The sequence below is a fragment of the Cebus imitator genome, unplaced genomic scaffold, assembly GCF_001604975.1.
Source record: "Cebus imitator isolate Cc_AM_T3 unplaced genomic scaffold, Cebus_imitator-1.0 Scaffold25, whole genome shotgun sequence".
Classification (NCBI taxonomy): domain Eukaryota; kingdom Metazoa; phylum Chordata; class Mammalia; order Primates; family Cebidae; genus Cebus; species Cebus imitator.
In genome coordinates, this window is record NW_016107340.1 from 7,112,862 (window position 1) to 7,120,874 (window position 8,013).

The following is an 8,013-nucleotide window of genomic DNA, read 5'->3' on the forward strand; positions in this document are numbered from 1 at the left end:
AAACTTTAAAAAATGCTCCTGAATAACTTTTGGATAAAAAATAAAATTAAGTCAAAGATCAAAGAATTATTGGAAACAAATGAAAATTGTGACACAACATACTCAAACCTCTGGAATAGACCCAAAACACTAAGAAAACAGTTTTTACCACTGAACACCTGCATTAGCAAGATAGAAAGATCTCAGGTTAACAACCTAATGTCACACCTAAAGGAATTAGAAAAATGAGAACTAAACCTTAACCTAGAAGAAGAAAAGAAGTAATTAAAGTCAGAGCAAAACATTTAGATTTCATTTAGAAATTGAGACCATGAAAACTATTCAAAGGATCAACAAAACAAAAATTTGGTTATTTGGAAGGATAAACAAGATCAATCCACCACTAGCTGGATGAACAAAGAAATAAAGAAGATCCAAATAAGCACAATCAGAAATGACAAAAGTGACATTATAACCATTCATAAAAGAGCCTCCTATACTGCTGTGAACATCCTTATGGCCATAAACTAAAAAATGTAGAGAACATAGGTACATTCCTGGAAACATTCAACTTCCCAAAATTGAACGAAGAAGAAATAGAAACTCTAAACAGACCAAAAATAAATTATAAAACTGAATCAGTAGTAAAAAGCCTACTAACCAGAAATGTCCTGAAGCAGATAGATTCAGAGCTGAATCCTACCAGATGTATAAAGAAGAGCTGATACCGATTCTACTATAACTATTTCAAAAAAATTGAGGAGGAGGGATTTCTCCCTATCTCAGTCTATGAAACCAGAACCATCCTGATGCCAAAATCTGGCAAAGACACAACACAAAAGAAACTTGCAAGCCAATATTTCTGATGAAGGTAGATGCAAAAGACTTTAACAGAGTACTAGCCAAGAAATTCTAGCAACACATTATAAAGTTAGCACAATCAAGTGGGCTTTATTCCTGCAATAGAGAATAGTTAAACATATGCAAATCAATAAATGTGATTCACAACACAAACACAATTAAGAACCGAAACTATATAATTATTTTAGAGAAAAAATATGTAATAAAATGCAACATTCCTTTATAATTAAAAACCCTTAACAAATTAGGCATTGAAGAAACATACCTCAAAATAATAAGAGCCATCTCTGACAAACCCACAACCAATGTCATACCAAATAGGCTAAAGTTGGAAGCATTCTTTCTAAGCACTGGAACAAGACAAATGTGTCCACTGTCACCACTGCTATTCAACATAGTTACTGGAGGTTCTAGCTAGAGCAATTACACAAGAAAAAGAAATAAAAGGCATCCAAATAGAAAAAGGAAAAGTCAGATTATCTGTTCTTGTTAAATATATGATTCTATACATAGAAAACACTAACAATTCCTCAAAAATACCTCATTTAAAAACTGCAGTAGCCCTTCCCCCAGCCCCAGGCGGGGCCTGGGGCCGCCAGAGCCACAGAACATGGGCTCGTGTGCCTGCCTTTGTCTCCCGGGCCCGAGCTGCTGCAGCCCTGCACCCACTGCTCGCTGCGGACCCGTTTTGTGCCACAGCGCGGGGCCACCAGGACACGGATTGGGGGGTGTGGAGCCGGCAGGCGAAGCCTCAGCATGGATGTGATGGTCTCGGAGCCCCTGGAGCTCTTCCTGCAGAGCCCGCTGGTGACCTGGGTGAAAACTTTTGGCCAGTTCGCAAGTGGCAGCCAGGACAATCTGACTATGTACATGGATTTAGGGGACGGCATCTTTTTAAACCAAATCATGCTGCAGATAGATCCCAGGCCCACAAATCAATGCATCAGTAAGCATATCAACAATGATGTGAAACTTTGCATTCAGAATTTGACCATCTTGGTGAGAAACAAGACCTACTACCAGGAAGTTCTCCAGCAGCTGATTGTAATGAATTTGCCCAATGTTTTGATGATTGGCAGAGACCCACTATCTGGGAAGAGCATGGAGGAAATCAGGAAGATGCTGCTGCTGGTGATGGGCTGTGCCATCTAGTGTGAGAGGAAAGAGGAGTTCATTGAAAGGATCAAACAGCTGGACATCGAGACCCAGGTTGGCATCGTGGCCCATATTCAGGAGGTGACTCACAATCAGGAGAACGCGTTTGACCTATAGTGGCTGGAGCTACCCGACATGGCCGTGGAGGAGCTGGAGGACCTCTCCAGGAGCATAGTGGTCCACCTGAGGAGGCTCATCAATCAGCAGGACAAGTGCACCAAGCTAATCATGGACCTCACTCAGGGGCGGGACTATCTGCAGGCACAGCACCTACCCAGCCCTGTCAAGTCCTCCAGCACCGACTCCACTCCCAGCCTCACCAGCAGCCTCTCCAGTGAGGACAAGCAACACCTGGCCGTGGAGATGGCCAACACCAAGGCCAGGCTGCGGTGCATCCAGCAGGAGCTGGAGGAGAAGACAGAGCAGCTTATGGACACCAGGCACGGGGTGGACCAGCTGGTGCTGGAGCTGCAGAAAGTTAAGCAGGAGAACATCCAATTAGCGGCAGATGCTGGGTCTGCTCAAGCCTTTCAAGATGAGCTGGACTCCCTGTGGGAGAAGGTGAACCGCATAGAGAGGCTGGAGCTGGAGCTGACCCGCTGTAAGGAAAAGCTGCATGATGTGGACTTCTACAAGGCCCACATGGAGGAGCTGAGAGAAGATAATATTATTTTAATTGAAACTAAGGCCATGCTGAAGGAACAGCTGACTGCTGCTTGGGCCTGGGGCGATAAAGTCTGTGAGCTGGAGAAGGAGAACCTGCAGCTGAAATCTAAGCTTCGTTCCCTGGAATTGGACCAGGACACAGATAAGAAACGAATTGAAGAGCTGCTGGAAGAAAACATAGCCCTTGGGATTGCACAGAAGCAGAGCATGAACGAATCTGTCCGCCTTGGCTGGGAGCTGGAGCAGCTGTCCAAGAACGCAGACTTGTCAGACACCTTCAGGAAGTCGTTTGTGTTTCAGCTGAACGAGTGTGCCTCCAGCCCCGTCCTGAAGCTGGAGAAGGAGAACCAAAGCCTCCAGAGCACCATCCAGGGGCTGCAGGACGTGTCCCTTGTGCTGGAGGAGAGCGGCCTCAAGTGCTGCAAGCTGGAGAAGGAGAACCAACAGCACAGCAAGAAGATGGAAAAGTTACAAACCCAGCTGGAGAGAAAAAAGCAGAACCAAGATCTGGAGACCCTCAGTGAGGAGCTGATCAGAGAGAAGGAACAGCTGCAGAGTGACATGGAGACCATAAAGGCTGACAAAGCCAGGCAGATCAAGGACCCTGAGCAGGAAAAGGACCACCTCAACTGAGCTGTGTGGATGCTACGGGAGAGGTCGCAGGTCAGCAGCGAGGCACAAATAAAGGACATGGAGAAGGAGAACACAGCCCTCCATCAGATGGTGATGGAGACCAGTGGCAAGCTCAGCCAGTTGGAGTTTGAGAAGTGGCAGCTGCACAGGGACCTGGAGCAGGCCAGGGAGAAGGGGGAGTGGGCAGAGAAGCTGGAGAGGGAGCTGCAGCCACTGCAGGAGGAGAACAAACAGCTGGCCAGGAAGCTGACCTCCCTGGAGATTGCCACTGAGAAAGTCGAGGCCCTGGAACATGAGAGCTGGGGCCTGCAGCTGGAGAACCAGACACTGAGGAAGTCTTTGGACACCCTGCAGAATGTGTCCCTGTAGATTGAGGGCCTGGAGCACGACAACAAGCAGCTGGACACGGAGAACCTGGAGCTGCGCAGGATGGTGGAGACTCTACGCTTCACTAGCACCAAGCTGGCGCAGATGGAGAGGGAGAACCAGCAGCTGGAGTGTGAGAAGGAGGAGCTGAGGAGGAATGTGGAGCTGCTCAAGGTCCTGGGCAAGAAGTCAGAGGCCTGGAGCTCAGCTACCAGAGCATGAGTGCCAAGAACCTCTGGCTGCAGCAGAGCCTGGAAAGCAGCAGCTGCAAGATGCAGGCCCTGGAGAGTGAGCTGGGCGAGCTGGAGGCAGAGCTCCAGATGCTGCGTGTGGGACCTGGAGGCCCTGCAGCTGGCCAGTGCACAGCTGGAGGGGGCCGAGAAGGACAGGAAGGCCCTGGAGCAGGAGGTGGCCCAGCTCGAGAAGGACAAGAAGCAGCCAACAGAAGGAGGCCAAGCGGCTGTGGTAGCAGGTGGAGCTCAAGGACACGGTCTTGGACGACAGCACTGCTAAGCTCTCTGCTGTTGAGAAGGAGAGCCACATGCTGGACAAGGAGCTGGCCCACTGCAGGGATATGACTGGCAAGCTGAAGGAGCTGGAGAAGGACAACCGGGACCTCACCAAGCAGGTCACTGTGCATGCCAGGACACTGATGACCCTGAGGGTGGACCTGGTGCTGGAGAAGCTAAAGAGCCAGCAGCTGAGCAGTGAGCTGGACAAGCTGAGGCAGCAACTGGAGAAAGTCAGCCTCAACAGGGAGCTGCTGCTGCAGGAGGATGACAGCAGCAGTGACACAAAATACAAGATTTTGGAGGGCAGAAATGAATCAGCATTAAAAACGCTAGCCATGAAAGAAGAAAAGACTGTGCTCCTGGAAGCACAGATGGAAGAGAAAGCGAGCCTCAATTGCCAGTTAGAGAGCGAGCCGCAGATGCTGAAGGAGTGTGAGATCCTCAGGCAGAACCAGGGAGAGGGGCAGCACTTGCAGAACTCTTTCAAACACCCTGCAGGGAAGACAGCCGCCAGTCACCAGGGGAAAGAGGCCTGGGGGCCCATCCACAAGGAAGCCACCCTGGAGCTGCTCCAAGTGAAGGGCTGGGCCATCGAGCTGGAGCAGCTCTGCAAGCTGAGAAGCAGCTGCTCAAGGAACAGCTGCAGCACCTGGAGACCCAGAACGTGGCCTTCAGCAGCCAACAGAGAGCCTTCCTGCAGTAGCACACCATGCGGCTGACCCAGACTGCCAAGCTGCAGGTAGAGAACTCCACACTGAGCTCCCAGAGCACCGTGCTCAACCCTCAGTACTCACTGCTGCAGAGCCACCACATGGCCAAGGAGACGGAGAACGAGAGCCTGCAGAGGCAGCAGGAGCAGCTGACAGCGGCCCATGAGGCCCTGCTGCAGGACCACGAGCACCTGGGCATGCTGCACGAGCCAAAGCCTTAGTCAAACTCATCAAACCAGAGGAGGGTTCGAGGGAATGCTTGAAGTTCACTGCGGACAGTCCTCCCTGGCAGCTGGAGTCCTCAGACCCCGCCTTGCTGGCAGCCTCTCAGAGCACAGCCCGAGAACCCGGACACACCCCCGCACTGGGCTCCAACTATGCCGAAAAGCGTGATGCCCACAACGGGTCTGCGGGGAACGAACGGCCTTGGGGATCTAAAACCAAAGTGAGGCTCCCCACACAGAGGCAGCCTTGACCGCACAGACGCCTCCACTGATCCGGCCATGAGGTCCTGGCCTTTGGAGCCGGGCTCCTGGACCTGCTCAGCCTCAGCCACCACTCCAACCCCTTCCAGCTCCACCCCCATCGCCCGGCAGCCAGGCCGCACCAAAGATGACAACCTCTGCAAGCCATCTCGAGTTTGAGGTCCCCAACCACAGGCAGTATGTGTCGCAGTCAAGTAGCTTAGACAGCAGTAGAAACACATCCAGCAACAGCTCTGCTCTAAAAGGCTCCTCAGAGCTGCTCCCGGCCGGTCTGAGAGCTTCAGTAGTGAAGACCTGATCCCTAGCAGGAACCTGGCCACTCTGCCCCGGGAAGCCAGCGCCCCAGGGCGCAATGCCTTCCGCCGCTACGAGTACCCCTTGCGCCGGAACGGGCCTGTCCCACAGGAGGGTGCCCAGAAGAGGGGCACAGCCCCTCCACACGCTCGGCCTCCCCCAGCAGCGAGATGGTAACCTTGGAGGAGTTCCTGGAGGAGAGCAAGCTCCCCCACCCAAGACACCCCCAGTTGCCGGGATGCCCTGCTGAGTGACTACTTCCGGAAGGCCAGCGATCCCCCAGCCGTGGGAGGCCAGCCAGGACCACCCGCCAGGAAAGAAGGGGCCAAAATGCCTACCAGCTTTGTGACCCCCACCGTCAAGATGGCCGCCCCGCCTCAGAGAGGAAGCGGCTGAAGCCCGGGCAGTGTGTGAAGCCAAACTCCAGGCTGACTGAGGCCGAGGCCCCACCCAGCGTGGCCCCCCGACAGGCCCAGCCCCCCCTGACTCTGGGCAGACCCCGGCAGGCCCCGGTGCCCGCAGCTTCCCACGTACCTGCGGCGCCTCCCTGAGCCGAGCCTTCCGCCTGGCCTCAGCCGACCTTCTCCCGGCCAGCGGCGCGAGGCCTGCAAACAGGAGTCCCCCCACAAGCTGGGGGCTCCCGAGGCCTCGGGGGACAGAGAGACAGGCAGCTATACCCTGCCAAACCCCGCACGCCCCAGCTCCCACAGCCTGGCCTGGGAGCGGACCCCACTTGTGGGAAAGGCTGGCGGCTCCTGTCAGGGCCCGGGTCCCCGCAGCCGGCCGCTGGACACGAGGCGCTTCTCCCTGGCTCCCCCAAAGGAGGAGAGGCTGGCCCCCCTGCATCAGTCCGCCACAGCCCCCGCCATTGCCGCTGCAGGTGCTGGTGCTGGCGGTGGCGGCAGCAACTCCCAGCTCCCTCACTTCTCACCTGCTGCAGCCCAAGGCGCGCCCGCACCCAGGGGAGGTGGCCACCGTCACCCCCTTCCGGGCGGGGCTCAACCTCTCAAAGGGAGATGGGGTCCCAGGGCAGGGCTGCGGCGAGGGGCTCCGGCCAAGGGCCCAGGTCTGCCTGCTGACTCGGCTCCCCACCCCGGCCGGGACCTCGAGGACTTCAGTCGAGGGAGCAGCTCAAAGAGCACCCCGGCCTCCCGGGAGCCGGGCGGGGACCAGCAGACGGTGTGGTTCGAGTACAGCTGCGTGTGAACCGCTAGCGGCTGAGCTCGCAAACCTGAAAACTAGTGACGCGCCCTCCGACGCTCATGGCCTTTTCTCCTGCTTGCCTGCGGCGCCAGGAAAGGGTTTGGAATGAGGTGCGGGGTTCCCGTGCCTTTCTGCTGTTTGTTCTGCGAATGGAAACACTGTGCCAAGCCCCAAGAGGATGACGCTTCCAGGTGTGTAATGAGTCTTCTGTATCTTCCGCTTCCAGCAGCTGGTATCTTTGGAATAAATCTACGTCAGCATGGGGACCAATTAGGATGCGATGACAAGCTGACTTCCCCCAAAGCAGACACTACTCCAGTACGTCCCAGGACAGCACTCGTTTGCAATGTGTGGAGCTCCATTGGGCACACACATACTCACACAGCAGGCTCACGAGGCTCCGGTCTGGCAGGCCTAAGAGCCCTCTCCCAAAGACCATTGGATCCGAGGAGAAGCCCAGATGGCCACACTACAAAGGTCTCGAGGGCCTTGGGCAGACCCCAGAGTCAGGCCTGCTGTTAAAAAACGGGAGTGCTGCTGTTCCATTCCTGGGGTCCCAAGCATTTCCCTTTACCCTACGACCCAGGGTGCCTGCAAGGCAGCTGGCAGTGGCCTTGGCCATTTGTCCCAAGCCTCCAGCTGGCTCCTGAGCTCTGCACCAGAGGGTTTGGGGACCACACAGGCATCTGCCTTCCTAGACTTCCCTGGCTCATTTTTCTGCCAACACTGGATCTGCCAGGCCTGGGGGTGGGGAGGGCAGGATAGAGGCTCTCGCCGAGCCCCCTCCAGGCTAGGATGCATAGTGGACCGAGTGGTCACCCGGGGCAAAGCAAGGTGCAGGCTCGTTGTGTAACCTGGCCGCGGTCCCCAACTTCCCCAGTCTCAGATGGGGTGTTGATTTATTTCTGAATAACTTTTTGGGTATAGAAACCATTTTTTAAAAATATATGACACATATATGCACATACTCATGTGAAATATGTATACTTTGGGGGATCTATTTATGTTCCAGAGGGAGTCATTCTCTTCTGTCAGGAATCTTATCTGCTGCTTTATGTCTTTGGTCAGATTCCTGACAATTTAGTTTCCTGTTGTAAAGGTTCTTTTCCTGGGCTGAACTAAACCTATTGATTTTTTCTTAAGATTTTG

The 8,013-nt window shown here is 54.0% G+C and overlaps 1 pseudogene across 1 annotated transcript; it reads left to right on the forward strand.

Annotated features, from left to right (window-relative positions):
• The first annotated feature begins 1,482 nt into the window (after window positions 1-1,482).
• LOC108300241 lies at window positions 1,483-7,130 on the forward strand (annotated as a pseudogene). The gene has a single exon (XR_001823314.2). The product of XR_001823314.2 is annotated as a protein Daple-like (transcript).
• The last annotated feature ends 883 nt before the right edge of the window (window positions 7,131-8,013 follow it).